Consider the following 18,334-nt stretch of genomic DNA (forward strand, 5'->3'; position numbering starts at 1 on the left):
TGTGTGTGTGTGTGTGTGTGTACTCTACATGAGGTACTATATAAGTGAGCCTCAGGGCTTATATCGTAAGGACTATTTTGGCCCACTGCCAGCTAAATGGCACTGCTGGAGGCATTTGTTTGTACATGTGTGCTCTGGGAGTGTGTGTGGTATGTTTTTTGTGTCTTTGTGCCTCTGTTTTACAATAACAATATTTCAAGATGATTGCAAGCTTTCTAAAATGAAGATGTCAAGGTTTTTACCACATTTGTATGCCACTTTGAAAGTAGCTTGAGACCAAATTTAATAAACTAGAAAACAATTATGACTGCAGACATATGTGAAAATGGCTTTAAACTGAATACAGAGTGGGTTGAATTATCACTGGTGTACCAAACAAAATACATATTTAGACATTAGAAAACTACTGCTCAAGACGTGCATACAGATTTTTGTTTCTAATGCCTATGTCCCTGTATTGTACAGCCTCACCGTTTGGTCTGTCTTGCCCCAAACTGGACACACAGGTATCAGAAGAGCCCCACCATGCACCATTCACGCCCCACCCATTAGTTACGTACGGAAGACTAGGTAGATACGCTCGCACTGCGGCCGTTTGTCTTTCTAATGGAGGGGGGAACGGCAGCGGTTACAGGCAGAGAACAACTCTCATGCTCCTTTAATGGGAATGAATAAAGGATGAGTCGAGACTCAGACACCAGGTTAAGACGCTGTTTAGCACCTCTGGCCCAGCGCCCGGTGTTGGAGGCAGGGATGGAGGGAGGGGGGGGAGAGAGAGATGCTAACGGGAGGACAAAGAGAAGGATGAGAAAAGGACATCAGGTAGAATATCCGGATAGATTGATGAGCTGGTGGCTTACATTTAAGTGCAACACTGTGTACAATGAGGACATTGTGGTAAAGAGATGACTGGATTACAGCGACCACTGTTAATAAATATATAGCGTTTGGAAGCTGTAAAGGGATTTCTTTCCCCAGTAAACTCCAGCTAAGTAAGAAGCGGAGAATGCAGAAAAAAAGCTTCTTGTTGACACAGAGTCTGGTTCCATACGCCTCCACAGACCTCATTTCTTTGATCCACCTTGGGAGAAAATGAAAGGCATTGAGAGGGAGAGAAAAGGGAAAACAGTGAAGGACAGGGACCTGATAGGCGGGTGCCTTTAAGAAGTGCTGTTGTTAGGAAGGGACAAGTGGCAGTGGGACACTGTGCCATGGCAGCGCAGCTTAATCCCCCATGTCCACAGTCGTCCATCGATAGGCGTTGTGGGCTGGGAGAGCAGAACAGGATGTGGGACGCAGGGCCGATTCCAGGATTTTTTAAGTGGGGTGGCACAGGGGGGTGGGGTGGAAGCCAATCATATTACCCCAGGGGTGGGTGGTGAACCCCTTCTAACCCCACCCCTGGTGGGACGGTGACAACTACATCTGCCAGTCTGCTACCTCAGACAGAGTGGTAATGGCTGCCACCTGCCCCGGGTTATGGGAACCAGCCGGGCAGCACCTGTGCTCAACAGTCAGATCACGACATTAAAACAAGCCTGAAGGGTTAGACTCTTAGTGGGGGAAGTCCCAGAGCGCCTGAAGACGCCACAGACAGAGAGACGCAGGGAGCGTGCAGAAAGATGTCTGTCAGTGTTGTGTAGGCCAAGCAATTTAAAATAGCGTAATAATGTAAAAATAAATGATCTTTGGCATTGTACCATCACTGCAAACAGCTTTTCACCCCATGCAACACCTGATAGTCTACTAGTCTACTAGGGCTGGGACAATATGCTTTTGTCCCGGATCAATTCTTTCAAGATACATGGATGGGATTTTCATCCGGTTCAATAAAGAAGTATCGCGATGCGCTAGTACTGTGTATAGCGTTTTCGCTATTCTCTTTCAATCAAACACAAAACAAATCTCTGACTGTGTTTAGGGATATGTCGCAGCCTTTCGCGACGTGTTTATTGCGCCGTTTGATATTGCGGAACCAATAAAAAAACTACATGTTGTGCAGCCCTGAGTGACCAGTGTGACGCAGCCTCCTGCACCTCGAAGCTTCCCAAAGTCTGCAGAGTATTTGAGGAGCTGTGGGTGATGGCTGCTGCCATGTGACATGGCGTGAGTGCATCTTATTTTAGAGTGAGAGGTTGAGATAAGGCGTTAAAAGGAGGGGAGGGAGAGGAATGCTGAGCTGTCCTTGTAAGCCGATGCACCGTGGATGTCTGTGGCCTCCCCTCCCAGGTTAAATTCTTTGATTGCAACCGCTGCATACTAATAGTCAAAGAAAAAACCTTCCTGGTTTCATTAATCCTGATTCAGAATCATTTACTCTGATATAGACAGTCTCGTATAAAGTACTTGAAATCAATGCTTAAGTAAAAGTACATGTACTGTATCTTACCAGAAAATGATTTTGGTAGAAGTTAAAGTCACCTTTTAGAGCATCACTTGAGTAAAAGTCTTAAAGTATGTACTGTAGCATCATCAAAAGTAACTGTAAACTAAATGGACTATTGGAAGTAAAAGTTAAAAGAAAAACGATTGCTTTCAACTGAATTCAAATGTTTTTGTTCACCCTCACTCATCAAGATTTACTTGCAAGGAATGAGTAACAAAGATGCTTCGATGTCGTGGAGTAAAAGTTTACATGGTATTTAGGAGTAGTAGGGAGTAAACGTGAAAGTTTCCAGAAATATCAATAACCAAGTAAAGTATGGACAGGTGACAATTGTACCTAAGTACATAACACAGTAGAAATAGAGAGATGGATTCCAATTCAAACTGCAAAGATGTAGCCTGTCATAGTTGGTCCTTTCTCTCTGAGTGATCCCCAACCCCCCCGACCCCTCCAACCCCCCCAACCCCCCCTCCCTCTCTCTCTCTGTCCCACACAGCAGTTTATTTAGCTGCCATGTTTACATTCCTGTTCAGTCTGCCTCTCCCAAGGGAGGATGACTGGATCTGAGCACTGGATCTCTCTCTCTCTCGTTCTCTCTCTCTCTCTCTCTCTCTCTCTCTCTCGTTCTCTCTCTCTCTCTCAATCTAAATCACTCTCTCTCATTGCTCTCTCAAGTCAGTTACATGACAGTTCCTACAAGTACTTGTGGCCGACACCCACAAACATACAGTCGAGGCTTACGGAGCAAAATGCATGTGCAACTAGTAAAGCAGGTTTTAAGGAAATGCAAGAGGAGGCAAAATCAATTCAGAGACATGTTGCTCTTACACGGCAAAAGAAGCAGTGGTGGAATGTAACTAAGTACATTTACTCAAGTACTGTACTTAAGTACAACTTTGCGGTACTTCACTTGAGTCTTTTCTTTTCATGCCACTTTCTACTTCTACTCCGCTACATCTCAGAAAGAAATATTCTACTTTTGACTCCACTGCATTCATCTGACAGCTTTAGTTACTTTACAACCTAAGATTCTTGCAAACAAAACACACGTAGTTATAAAATCTGATGTTTTATTATACATGAAACTACCGTTACAGTTTAATGACCTACAACCACAGCTGAAACTTTTTTTTACACTTTTTCCAATTTCTTAAATGGGAGGATTTTTTTTGCATTGAGTACATTTGTAATTGCGTATTAATAAAGTACATTTTCCTGATGATACTAGCATACTTTCACTTAAGTAGCATTTTCAATGCAGGACGTTTACGTAACAGAGTATCTTTATAGTGTGGTATTAGTAATTTGACTTCAGCCAAAGATCTGAATACTTCTTCCAGTGCTGAAGAGAAGCACTCAGTAGATCTTTTTCATCCATGTGGAGACCTTAATGTGCGTCTCTTGGCTGTCCTGCGTGGTCAAAGTAATGGTGACTATGGGCGGGGCCGGGGGGAGGCTAATTGGATGGAGCTATAGGACGTCCTGAGCGCTCTTCTCTGGCCTCATCATTAGACTGACTGGCTCCTGTGGCCTCCGGCAGAGTGCTGTCTGCACGCCCTAATGACCGCTGACTCACTCAGCACGCAGCAGCGCCGCCACATTAGTCCAGCCCAGAATAGCCCCAAATAAAGAGAGATGAGAGGGGAGTTGGATGTTAGGCGCCCCTAAAGTCTTGTAAGACATTACTCTAGGCTACGTACGATTTTTGTCGTGTTCAGTTCAGTTCTATTCTCACCTGATCATGTGTTCATGCTAAGTCTGACTGCTGCGTCTAATTAAGCAATATTAACTTTAGCTGTGGTGGAAGAAGTATTCAAACTAAGAAGTAAAAGTACTAATACCACACTGTAAACATACTCCATTACAAGAAAAAGTCTTGAATTAAAAATGTAAAAAACCTTAAATTATAGACACTGGAAATGATCCAAACAGTTGTGTGTTCAAAGGTCTGATCATTTCAGATGGTTTAATTCATAAGAAAACGTTGTATTTTATAAACATGTGTTTTGTGTGCGATGATCTGAATGTGTAAAGTAATTAGTAACTAAAGCTGTCAGATGAATGTAGTGGAGTAAAAAGTACAAGCTTTCTGTGGCCGGGTTGGTCCAGTGGGTAAAGCAGGTGCACATATACTTTGAGGTTCATGCCTTGATGCAGAGGTCCAGGGTTAGAATCCAACCGGAACAATTTCCTGCATATCTCCCCCCCCCTCTATATCCTCTAGCTGTCCTGTCAAAAAAAGGCAGAAAAGCCCCAAAAAATACATATTTCTTTCTGAAAAGTAGAAGTAGAAAGTGGCATGAAGAGAAAAGACCTAAGTACAGTACTTGAGTAAATTTACTAAGTTCCGTTCTACCACTGATCTTTAGAATAAACTCAGTCGATGTTGTCATAAGCGCGTTGGTTACGGCGCCAAGTCCTGCCGGTTGTGGTTCATTGTTATGACTCACTAAGTGATGCATGCACACTACTGGTTCATACAGGAAACAATATCAAAGTGCCCCCATCAGTCAATAAATAAAGAAATAGCCAATCAACTGGATTTCTGTCATGTATTTGTTTCGCCGTGCTAAATCATCACCGGTGTGAATTAACTCATACTGAGCAGGGTTTGGACATCTACCCTTGGCTCTGTCTGAAGGTGGTAAAACCCACCCACCAGCACCTCTAAAGCTTACTAATGAACATTTGTTGTTGCTGGCCTGACGCAGTGACAGGAAATCACTACGCCCGACCGAGAAATAGTCCGGTATAAAGCCCGTCTAACTCCTCGTAAAACCGCAAATTGTTGTTCTTACTCTTGGGTTTCTTCTAAGGAAAAAACAGATCACGTGTTAATAAGGGAATTTTAGAGATGCTACTAGACAGATTGTGCTACCTTTGGACAGAGCCAGGCCAGCTGTTTCCCCATGTTTACAGTCTTTATTCTAAGCTAAGCTAAAACTGGCTTCTAACTGCAGCTTACTGTTACCATACAGACATTAGAGTGGAATCATCTGTCCCTCTGCATGAAGAAAATACAACTAATTACCAAAATATAAGTAAGTATATGCAACTGAATATAACTACCTCTGTAAGTGCCTAAGCCAAAAATGAGATACTGAAAGTCACTGAAAGTGTGGTGTGAAACAACAAAGAGCGTGGCCCAGCAGATAGCTAGGGGTTAACCAGGCTGTAAAAGCCACATGATGGCCGGACAGAGGAGTGCTCTGTGTCCGACTGACCGCGGGAGGTAGGAGGAAGCGACTGAGAGGGAGGGATGGAGACAGGGAGAGTCTTGTACTGTTGTCCTTTCAATATGAAGATAGCAGTAGATCTCCTCCGGCCACACACCCTACCAATCTCAATCTAAAGTGACGTTTGGGTGATGGATCGGACAGTCCCGACAGAAGTAAATAAATCAAGTAAAATAAAAAATGCAAATAATCACAAATGAGGAAAAAAATCCTTAAAAAAAAAAGAATCCTGAATGGTCACTTGCATCTAATTGTGTGTGTATAGCTTTGTTTCCATCCACATGTTTTTACGCATATTAAGTGAAGTCGAAAGAAAAATGCTTTACGGAAAAAATTTCAAAAGACTCAAAGTTTCTACGTTCGGCACACCTGCGCAATTGTAATGCGCTTCTCGGTTGGAACCGGAGGGCCGTGGCTTTTCTGGGTCAATAACCTTCCACAACAGGTCAAATCCAAAAGTGCGTCAACCAAAAGTGTCCTAAACCACAATCTTCCAGAACTGTTTGTCGTTCCCCGACCACAGGTGGCCTCCGTCGTCGTCGGGCATTTAACAATGCCCATAGCGATGTGTTGATAGCGTCATTATTACAGCTTGATATGTCGCTATCAGCTGGCACATACGCACTGTTACAACTTGTGCAATATTAATCATGTGTTGGTAGACGGCGCGATGCATTTTGCAAAACTTTGTTTGCAAATGTCGGCTTGAGTGTTTGAGTGCGAGTCAGTGCCAAAATGAATGGAAACACCTTAAAATGTCTCAAATCAATTTGATATACCAATCTGATCACAAAACAGCATGTGACGTCATTACACACGGGTTTTTATTTGCTTTAAGGCCGTTGCCCAGCTTTATTCGCATGAGTAATTTTACTGAACTTAAAATAATTCTAGTAAAATAAAATAAAATAATTAAAGTGGATGGCAACCAATCTTATGACAGCTAGAGAGAGAGAGAGAGAGAGAGAGAGAGAGAGAGAGAGAGAGAGAGAGAGAGAGAGAAAGGTAGTACACATCTGCTAGAGATTTGGGACAGGGCGATTACACCTTCTGCCAGGAGAGAGAAAGAAACGGAGGGAGGGAGGGGGAGTGAGTGTGAAAGAGACATGGCCTGTCTAAGATACACCAGTTGAGTGCGGTATCAGCCAAAAATACTCCTCCTAACAAGTCAATACTGCGTATTGATTACCTCTGTGCCGGGCTTATGCAACATCACCACCTCGGTGTACAATCATGGTGAAGTCACTGCGTGCACGCAAGGGTTTGCACCACAGAGACAGGAAAGTAAACTCTTCATGTGTGCCACAGGCTCCCTAAATCAAACTGCACAATGTGAGCTAATGGCCTGGAAACACTGAGAGAACTGTGCTCTCACTGACCCGTATACAGAGACAGACGCACCGGGGGAGGGACACACGGGCGCGTTAAATGTTTGCAGGGTTCCGAGAAGGCCTCGACCCTGGAAATGACTTGGCGATGGGAAATACTGTGCATTCGTAGATCTGGACGACATTCAGAGCAACTTGGAGCTGAGGTCCGGTTAAGGAGGCCCAAGCCAAAGTGTTGGGGGAGACACATGAAGCATTCACCCTTCACACTCATCCTTCCTCTCTCTTTACCTGCTACTCGTTTCCCCTCTTCTTCTCTCCTGAAACCCAACGCATCACCATTTCCACCGGGACTCTGATGTGAGCTTGGAGACGGCCGCGCTTAATCGATAGTGCCAGGTTGCCAAGACAACCTTGATTTCCTGTCGCTGCTTTTGCCGAGCGACGGTGATTGTGCCGGGTGTCCGTTGCACCTGCCGCCCTCTCCTCCTCCTCCTCCTCCTCTTCCACTGTCTCATCAAGCGCTCCTTATCCCTCGCTTCTCTCCCTTCCTCCCTCACGCCATATAACCACCATAGACAAAAGAGGAAGACAGACATACAAAGGCAAAACGGATTAAACCCAAGAGGTTGGGTTTGGACAATCAAAACAAAATATTGTGTGTGGGGCCACATGTACACACACCCACCCGCACACACACACACACCCACATGCACCCACGTGCATGCAAACACACTTAAACAAACACAAACGCCCTGTCATCCTGAACAAAAGCGAGCTTTGACAGTTATCACATCTACCTTGGAGGGTGATGTCATTGCACCTGGAGAGCGTTTACTATCAGCCCCCCTGACACACACACACACACACACACACACACACACACACTCCCCCTCTTGCCTCGCTCTCTTCTACAGGAGGGGTTGGCCCCTCCTCTTCTTTTTCAGTTTTTTTCATTAATGGAGAGCTCATTAATCGTGGATGATAACGAGGACGCGGGACAGGGACATGATTAAGGGTCTCTCTCTCCTTTAGCTGGTCGCCCTTGGGGATAAACAGCCCAGAGTGTGTGTGTGTGTTTCTGTGTGGGCCGCATGTTAATACAGGTAAAGGACACACACCAAGTGCTATCTCTAGGACATCAGTGGGACAGGATACTACACATGTTTTCACTTTTTAGTGATTATAGCCTCAGCCAGTTTAGTCACTTGTAGCCCACTGGGAATTTCACCTATGTGTCTGTCCATTAATCCATCTTCCCTTAAAGATCTGCATCTGTCTTTATGAGGATTACCCTATGGCATCAGCTAATGCTGAAGGAGAAGTTGGAACTAACTTCTGCAGAATGTGAGCATGGTGACTCTATAGAGAGAGGAACGTCTTTAAGGAAATGCCTATTTCTGCAGGACACATATTCTCACAGGAGTAAACCAATATATATACATACATATATTAAATATTCTGTGATTACTGTTTTGATCTAAGTCTGTGCTTTTGACGGAGACTTGTTTCTGTGCATTATCTAGTAATTTGTCAATTCAATAGTGCGTCAGGCTGAAATGGAGTTGCTAGACTGAACAATGGGTATGCCAGACTGGGACTAATTTCTCAGTGTCGCGCATGCTGTAGACTATGAAATTGTTGATTGTAAGTTAAGAGAGTCATATGATTTTCTATTTGCTACTGTGTGTGTTCGTTTCCTGTTCTGTTGTTCTTTGAGTCCAAATTGATCTGTTTGAGACTTGAATGTCACTGAGACGTCCATCGACAGCATGAACCTGAGGCTAGGCTATCCACAACAGCAAAGGTATGAACAGGCACGTGCCAATTGTGAGCGAACGGCCGTTTTACAAAGGCTACGCATCATTTTGGCGCAACGTACTGTTCTGTTAAGCTGGACAGGTTGCTGTCTGGACATGGACATTTATGACGGCCATCCACACGGTATGAGTCGGTCGCCACCCATCCACCAAACTGGACATTTTAGTCATTTATTCTGTGTGTACACAGTTTTGATTCTGTTATATTTGTCTTATTTTTGTATCTTATATAGTGTTATAATTTTATAGTGTTGTATGTAATAGTTCAAACAACATTCCAATGTACCAATAAAACATGTAATCTTTTAGGACCACAACTAACAATTACTTCCATTCTCAATCAATCTGTTGATTATTTTCTCAGAGCTAGCTCAGAAAATAGAAAATAATTACAGTTCAAAAGCTGTAAGTGGAGATTCCTTTCTTCTTTTTTCATAAAATAATGATTTAAACCGGCAAACAAATTATCAAAACAGTCGGCGTTTAATTTTAACAGTAACTAATCGATGAATCCACTCATCTTTGCAGCTTTATTATCTTTAACCGTGACAGGTGGCTGTGCTCATGGCTGACTTGCAGTAAACGAATGCACAGTTGTACAATTTGATACTACTTATGATTTATGAGAAAGTTGGAGTATGGAAAATGATACCAAAAAAATGAAAGTACACAAATGCTACAAAGAGGCCCTCAAATTCACTCTTGCAAAGCTGCATGTTTGGTCAAGCAAACAAGTGTTGTATAATACTGCAAGTATGGTTAGTACAGGCTGTGAAGCAGAAACGTGGAATTGCAGATGACTAACTAGGCGGCATGGTACACCAAAATAGAGGATACAGCGATAGTACTTTAAGAGTTTCTTTCTGAACAGAACTGACACCCAAATGTAACGGATGTAACTGATCCACAAACACAACAGGATGATGTGACGTCTCAGCCATAGAGCAGAGATCGCTCCGCACATACATAAGGGCTTTGTAGAACAGCAATCGTTTAGTCTTACACACACATTAAATCCAATCTGTCTGGACCAGGACCCTAATCCCCTCTCCACGGCCATGGAAACAAGCAGACAGTAATCCTCCATATTTGTATATTAATAGCTGGAGTCTCAGAGGGGGCCTCTCTATATATCGTGATGTCTGTTTTATTAGTTGGTTAATCTGCTTGTCGATCAGAGGACCCGGCCCATTTAAACCTGGGTTTTAATAAAAACACAACCAGCCCTGCCTGAGGGATAAGCTCCCCAAGGACAAGAGAAAGAGCATGGCTGGGTTCAATAGACTCATCATAAACAATAAACAGCTTTACATCAGTGTTATCTGTTGCGAGGCAATACAATTATTAGGTGGAATTCAGCCCCTGGGCCTCTTGCCTTTTCCTAGATAAAGCCTGACCCAAATACAAGCCTGCTACCTTGTTACCATAACGCTTTAATCAACTCTAATGGTATTTTCTCAGAGTGCACTTCAGAATCATTGGTTGTGTGTCCATAATAAGCCACATTGGCCTGAAAGAGTCTCCCTATTCTAAGGACTTGACCTCCTCAGAACATTCAGGTGGAACAGATTCGGTTAAAATGCCACTCCACGTCAGCGGACACAACCTGCTGAGTAAAGGGATGAGATTCCTTTGGATCTGAATCTCGTTGGGAGGCGTCTGCTCACCTCTCAGCTCCGTCTAGACGCTGTGTCACTGCCACACCCCGCCGGACATCTGTCCTGATTTGTGGATTTATCAGACAGCCATTCGATTAGAAGGGCACTGCTTCAAATTAGCTGGCGAGTCGGGGGAATGATGGAGGTGGGCTGGACAGGAGGGCCATTACCGTCTAAGGGACACTGTCCCTCTTGCTTACTGCAGTCGCCAGCGGACACAACGGCTGAGGACAACTTTGGATGCTATTTAACTTTTGTTTGATTTATAGGATTTAAAGTATTTCACCCTAATACAGAGGTATGTGGCATCAGCGTGCACACAGTGTTTTATAGCAGGCATCAATCAAAGTGACTTGTATAAACAAACAAACAGCATTCAAACATCTGGTTGGGAGAGATAGAGAGGGAACGAAAGAGGCACCCTGGAGAGATGTGTGGTTTTCCTCTGAGATCTGTTGATTAGGAGGAAGGATGGAGGGAAGGCCAGAAAATAAAACCCCCAAAAAAGGAGCCAGGAAGAGACAGTTCACTCTCAGGTCAGAATTCAGGTGGCAGTCAGGAATGCATTCACAAACCACACTTAACACACTGAGAGAGAGACACACACACACACAGAAAGACACAAAAAACATGGCCTTTAAATGCATTGCAGCCAGACCATGTGACTCTCACGGGGTAGTCTCATGGGAGCATCCCCCACCCCTGATCTCCCTGATGGACTGTAACAACAGGAAGTCAGCTTGGCCTGCAACATCACAGCACACCACACCTACAGATAACGGCTCCCTCTCTCACACACGGTACATAACGCAGAAACCTTTTGGACATATGCAGAAAGGCACATAGGCGCTCCTGCCCCGCACCGCTCCAGGCTTCCTCATCATTCATACGTCGCATTAGCGGCCGCCGTTCATCCCGTCATTTATCGTGTCAAGTTCAATCTCTCTGAAAGTGTGCTGTGTGGTGCAGAAGAATCAATGGCACGGTGCCACGCTGCTGCTGGCGTCGGTGGCGAGCGAGACGCGCCGCAGCCTGGCACTGAAACAAGGAGAGACCAAGGCTGGCAGGGGGCGGGCTTTTCAGGGACTGAACAGTCCTTGTTTATCTAGGCCCCTCTGGGAAGTCAGGACACTGCAGTGAATAGGAGCCAGTTAGCAGCAATGGCATAATAGGCCTAAGACCTGGGGGAAGATAGGGGGGGGGGGGGGTCATTGAAATTCTATGCAGGATACTGTCAAGACAAACCAGCCTTGCCAGCTGTGGCAGCCACTCAAAGGTTTTTTCTATGGCTAGGGTTTTTGGGTTAACCACACAATATTAGGCGAGAAACAAGATTGTGACGTGGCACTGCTTACTCGTCAAAATCAGCAGGTGAGAAACTGTCTAGTGAAAGGGAGAGGAGGGATATTTGTGTCTCACTAAATCTGAACAAAAGAGGCGCAAGTCATGTGTTAAGACACGTCACAAAGTTGTGAATGACATTGATATGAAGGGAACTATTTTCTTTGTGCCGTACTGTGTCCACGTATTTCACTCTTTATGGCAAGTCAGAAGTGACTGGAAGCACTGGGAGCCTCTGGGTTGACACCGTCGTAGTGTTCCTTGGCCAAAGTCTCAACAGGGGAACGAGGTGCTCCGCAGAAAGAAAAGCGACCTTTCCTTTCCCAGCTGACACCCTTAGATGTACAGAGCCAAATCTTTTCTATGCGTCTGAAGAGAGTTGCTGGTTTTCTTTGCGCTCTGCGTGGTGTGAGACGGACGGGTCAGCAGTAGAGCCGAGCAATAGGCTGAGTTATTTTTCCCAGGCTTTCATGTTTTCTGCCCCCGGTTTGTGGTCTCCCCTGACGAGGGGCCTTAAATAGGCTGCCATAGGTGCTGGGGGCCGGGTAGGTGAAGGAGGGGGAGGTGGCCTGGATGGGAGCAGGGCCGCAGGAAGCCTCTTGTTTTCACAGAGATAAAGGGGCTTTCAGGTTGCATCCTGGGCCGTAATCTCTCACACACTTCCTGGTTTTGTTCATGGTGAGGCTAGAGAAAATGACAAACTAACCTTCGCCCTGAGACGCTGATCGATAGCTTCTGATGAGACAGGATGTGTTTCTGGGGTCCGTGGATTTGGAGAGCATAACATGACAAAGAGACAGCCCCGATTTGATTATGAGCTGTGTTCATTAATAGTCCTTGATCGGGCTGATTTATGGGTTCATTTATTCCGTGTGCCGCGTTCATTACTGACGACGATTATAAAAAGCTGCAACAATTCCTTTCCTGACCTCTTCATTTGCTTTTAGAGCACAATTAACATTGTACCAAGCTCTTACATCCTTATTAAAGAAAAGATAATGCTCCCTTCCTTCAAACCCAGTCACTAAGTGCTGGCCTTGGGTCTAAAAAGATCCATTTACGAGACATTTGCATGATTTGCATTATTGAAAAGTTGGCACTGAGGGGAAGCCCAAACTTCAGAAGAACAAGCAACACATTCACACATTTACAGTGAAAAGAAAGCTCACATTCTTTCTCTTTCCTCGGCCGCTCTCACGTTTTCATTCTCTATTCTGAACATGTCCTTCTTGAGAAGGCCAGCATTTGACCGTGGGCCACACCCTGTTCTCCTGCCAGAGGAAACTTTCAATCTCCACCTCTCTCTCTCTCTCTCTCTCTCTCTCTCTCTCCTACTTTTGTCAGGTGTTATTTATGAGTGCTGTCCAGCTGAATTGCTGCATGCCTACAGCACCTGCTGGTGTTGGGCGAATCAGAGCCAAGGCAGCTGCCAGAGAGAGAGAGGAATGGGAGAAAGAGAGATAGCAAAAAAAGAAGAATACATAGGGAGCCAAAGAGTGAGACGCTTAATGAGAAAAGAATTAGAGGGTCAGAGATGGAAAACGGAGGCAAATAGCTGATAGGGGGGGGGGGGGCAGTAACGTGTGGCTTTGCTGATGTTCTAAGCACACTGGCATGCAGCTAACAGATCACACAACTAATGATGGGTGTAAGGGTGTTATGATGGGGACGGCAGGACAAACAAACATGTGAGGAGTAAGCACTAATTGATAGCGTCGTCCAACTCTGGACAGGATCAATTAAAGGCCACGCTTCACTGACTTGCAGGCAAAACGCGCCGGCGCCAGAGTAGCGAGAGAGGGGAGGGCCCTGTCAGCATGATTAAGATGACAGATGTACGATCGCCTGGCTACGGACGTCCGAGGGCATCTATCTACTTCCTTCCCTTCGGTACGTACAACACACACATTCTACCCACACGCTGTGTGTTTGTGGAACGTGCTTGGGGAGGGCCCAGTGTGTTTTGACTGTAAACACCTGGACGCTGGCAGCGGTGAGCTGAGCCAGGACAGACAGGGGGGGCTGAGTGGGGTCAAAGGTCACTGGCTTAATTCCAGTTCCCAGAGTCATTAACCCTCTGAGGTCTCACTGCATTTTGACATTTCTCCTTGAATTCCCTTTTTAAGGATATTTGCATAAAACCTGATACCAATGTGTTTCATATCCAAATGTTCCAAACTAACCCAGCTTTCAGTCTAGTGATGCCCACATTTGCACCCTATGAACTGTAGCCCTAAAGCTGAAAAGTTGTTTTGAAATGTCTCAAATCTCTTGTGAAAACATACCTACACACAACTGTTTAGGTGCCCTGAAATGAGTTGACAGAATGCTTAGCTTATGCAAATGTCTAAAATAAAATGTTGTAATATCACTTTTTGAGTGGGCGTGTTGTTAAATATCGCTTGGACTCGCCGGTGCGTCTTCTGTCCTCAGATGGATGAGACCCTAGCCTGGTCCTAGCAGATTGGTCCATTTCATTTGTCCAGAGCCACTCTGGATCTGCCATAGCCAATCGCTAATGTCCGGCCGTGACGTCGGCTTAGCATCCCCTTCACCACTAACGGAGCGAGCTGGAGTATCAAACTTTTCCCAAACCCCGTGGGGAGGGGTCCACAACATCATGGCCACCAACAAAACTCAGCAAAGATGGTTCTTGCTCGGGCAGGACATCAAATCTAAAAGGTTAGATATGACGCTAACTCTGTGTTTAAGTAATACTTTATTACTATTATTAGATTAGTATCTAGCCCTCCTTTCCTTGTCAGGCCGCCATTGTAAATAAGAACTTGTTCTTAATGACTTGCCTGTAAAAATAAAGGTGAAAAAATAAAAATAGTGACTCGCTGTCACTTTTTCTCGCTGGTAAAAGTGAGAAACACAGAGGAGTGATGTAACAAGGGAATAATAAACTTTTTAAAGCAGTGGTTAGATGAATGCATCATTCAATGACAGGCCAGCCCTGTTGAGTCTCTTTGAGTCAAAAGTCAAACTAACGTACAGTGTGCCTCATATTCACCGCATGGTTCGGCTCGGTGGTACTTTTCTCTTTTCGTTTTCCATGGCGTACCTTTGTATGATTCGCAGCTGATCACCATAGCAACGCCGTGTGAAAATGCCTTAATATCATTTTCCCCACAAGACATTCACACAACACATTTGGCTAAATCTTTTAATTGGCAATAGTGTCTGCACTCAGTACGGCATTGTGTGTATAATGTACGCCGTAGTGTACGTCATAGTTTTGCGGGCTGTCATTTTTTTTCAAATCTGAGGTGATTAAATTAATAAATTACGGCTGCTACTGACGGTAGCTTGGCTATTTAACCAACAAAAAGTAATTCTCATGGGGGAATTACTAGAATTCTTGGGACTTTGTACTTAAATTATAGAATGTGGTCTAGACCTATTCTATCTGTAAAGTGTCTCAAAATAACTCTTGTTATGATTTGATACTATAAATAAATGTATGCCGTATATACAGCTGTGTATAGCATTATTCCTTCCTTGGCCTTTTGTTCATGCACTGTTTTGTATTCGTCATTCACAAAGACATACTGTATGTATCTCGTCTCTTATAACAGTCAATGAGCGTGTCTAGGCTTGGCTGCCTCCCTCGGTCGGGTCACGCTGGCGGGGTCATGGGGAGCCCTACAAAACACTCATGAGTTAAATGGGGCGATGCGGATGCTCCATGCCTCCCTCCATTCTGCCCTCCCCTCTGTTTTCAGGCTGACCATTCTTCTCTCATTAATCCTGTGTGGATGTTTATCCATGTTGACATTCAACTTAGCAGCTGGCCTTCTCTCGGAGTAACAAACAGGGTGACTAAGGGTTTTCTTTTTCTTTTTCTTTTTTTTTATGCCGGAGCTGTCACAGGGCTAGCTTAGCCTAGCCGGCTCAATACACGGACGAGGGGGACAGAGAGGGTCACTGATTTGTCAGTCACATCACAGTCAGGCTGTGCAACTGGAATCGGTATGTGAATATGAATGCATACCCCCGCAGGAAGGCCATTATCAGTTCTGTGTGCTACGGAGAGGAAAATCAATACGGTCATCATAAGGGACTGGCAAAAAGCCAGCCACTAGACTGTGTTCAAGGCACAATACATGGCAGCGGATTACTCCTCATCTGATGCCATCTAATTTAATCCCTGTAGACGGTGACACGGTGAGACTATAGTAAGGTCAAGCACGTTTAAAAACGGACTAGACATCCAACATCTGTGTCAAAAACAAGACAACAAAAAGACACAAACGGACAGTCAGGTGGTCTGAAGTGAGGCTACAGCAGAGGTTTGCCCTGATGGGTTTTTGCCATAAACACAAGCTGGCGTAAGAGCCCCTTACCGGGCCCGCCTTCTGCCTATTGTGTCAGTCCAGTCTTTTTCATTAACCGCTCCACTGAGGACCACAAGGGAGGGGAGGGGATAGATGGGCGGGAAGGGAAAGAAGGAGGTGGCGGTGGTGATGATGGTGGGGGGGGCTCACTGTGGACCTGAAGAGAAGCCACCAAATACATGATTAAAAACACACATCAGCAAGCAGCAGTGGGCATACCATACACAATATTTACCTCCGCCTGGATGGCAATTTAGAGGTAATCTCTCCCTCAAGTATACACACACTACTAGAGAATATTATCTCTCACCCCCACACTTGTGGGGAAGGGCGGAGAAGGAGGGAGAGGCCGAGAGGGATCAAGGGACAGTTAATGTGAAAGAAAAGAAGAAAAGAAAAGGAGAACATTTGAGAGATTGTGAGCTCTAAGTCATCTTGCAAACACACCTGTCTGCCCATGACTCACTGCTTTGGAGCCAGGAAAGGAGAGGAGGGCAGAGGAGGCTTTCTGCTCAGTTAGCTCACATGATACACTTAACTAAGCTCTCCTCCCTACATTGCACTGCAACAAACACTTTCCTACCCCACTCTCTGTGTCAGTATCAGTGTCTAGGGTCAAGGCTGTCTGAGCTTTTACAGACCAACACAACTCCTTCAACAACAACAGGCATGTCGGTTAGGATGCTGCTCCACGTGGTGTGTCGCATAAAGGCAGCAGTTCTGGTTACACCAGTACCTACATGATTTGAAACACTGACGAGAAGCAACCCAGGCTGCTAATCTGGGGGGGGGGGGATTTTACCCCCGAGCAACGGTTGTGTTTCTGTTCAGTTCACTGAGCTGATGCGTCGCTACAAGCTCCCACTGCCGCCTCATCCCTGTATTACCCCCTGTGCTTAATATTTTTGTCCTTACAGGGAGAGTGTTGGCCGATCTGCGGATGGCTGCGTCAGCGTCAGTTAGGGAGCCTCCGAGGCGTGCGACCCCATCACATTGTCCTGTCATGCAGATGGACCCCTCATGGTCCATGTTGGGGATTTGGGGAAACTCCTGCCTGCTGTGCCAAATTAAGCCTTCACCCTGACATTAAAAATAGCACACTGGGTAGCACATTTCCACTTTTAAAATACACGGGACATATAAATGCCACGGTGATGCGTTGGCGTTAACGTTAAAGCGAGCAAGCGCGACGCAGACGCAAGCTACATTGCCGAGACAAAAATGTCAAACACGAGTGCTGCAAAGCAGGCTCTTGAGGGCCGGAGGGCTGCGTGAGAGAGGGATTTTGATGAATTCTGCAAACGTTCCGCGGATTCCTCCCTCACGGGGACCTTTGGGAAAAGAATGGGTCATATGCAAATGGCATGCACAGTATGGAGGAGAAGTTTCCCACAAGCCGAGTGTGAAAAGGGCTTTCCCTCCCCATGCCGGGCCCGCTGAATGGGCCTTTTCTTCTGCCACTGAAAGTGTATGAGGTAGAGCAGGCAAACTGCAAAGGTAACTAGGCTCTTTCTCCTCAGGCTTTCTCACTAAGGCCTGAACACACAATGGTTCATTTAAGCATTCAGCCACACAAACCCCAATAAAGCACATCCAAGCGCAGTTAAGGGGGTTACTGAAACTGACTCTGGGTTTAAAACTCCTTCTTTACGAAGGGAGAGCACCTTTTTATAGGCTAATGCTCTCAGCCTCCATGGGAGCAGCTAATCATTAAGCTGCCTTAACAGGGGTGGGAGTGTGGTCGTACATCACTTCATTTTTATTCCGCCGAATGGTCAGATGAGGACAGGCCTTCTCCCACCCTGATAGACATGTTGAGGGATGAAGCTTATCCAGAAACACAACTTTTCTTTCTCAGATGGGTTGATAAAAAAACAAAAGTTAAAAAGTTGTGATCTTTACTTGTATGGGGTATCTAAAAGTAATTTTACATCTTGTTTTGGTGATGTACAGTACCTAAACATGTGCAAAACATCCTGTACATCATATGGTTTTGACCCTAAAATCTGTGAAGGTTTGGGAGATAGCTGCCATGTGTGTCTAGCTTTTCATCTGCCAGCACCAGTCCCCCAGTTGTCACCTGTTGTAAAATTCTTTAGTCACCTCAGCCAATTCTCACCAACTCTCTCTCTCCATCCCCCCTCCCGGCTCCACAGGGAACGCGAAGCCCACGGTTTTAGGGGTCAGGGAGGAATGGACGGAGAGGAGGAGGGAGCGGAGAAAAA

General features: G+C 45.3%; 1 protein-coding gene and 1 long non-coding RNA gene across 2 annotated transcripts in view; one reads left to right on the forward strand and one right to left on the reverse strand.

The window, feature by feature from the left end:
* zeb1b (zinc finger E-box binding homeobox 1b) overlaps positions 1-18,334 on the reverse strand; it is a 54,956-nt gene that overhangs the window by 32,886 nt on the left and 3,736 nt on the right. The gene's annotated exons all lie outside the window — the stretch shown is intronic.
* Positions 2,335-18,334, forward strand: part of LOC117937744 — a 22,252-nt gene continuing 6,252 nt past the window's right edge. The window contains exons 1-2 of the long non-coding RNA XR_004655228.1: positions 2,335-2,454; positions 4,194-4,195. This is a non-coding gene — a long non-coding RNA (uncharacterized LOC117937744). The remainder of the gene's footprint in view (positions 2,455-4,193; positions 4,196-18,334) is intronic.

Source organism: Etheostoma cragini, chromosome 22 (assembly GCF_013103735.1).
Source record: "Etheostoma cragini isolate CJK2018 chromosome 22, CSU_Ecrag_1.0, whole genome shotgun sequence".
Lineage (NCBI taxonomy): Eukaryota > Metazoa > Chordata > Actinopteri > Perciformes > Percidae > Etheostoma > Etheostoma cragini.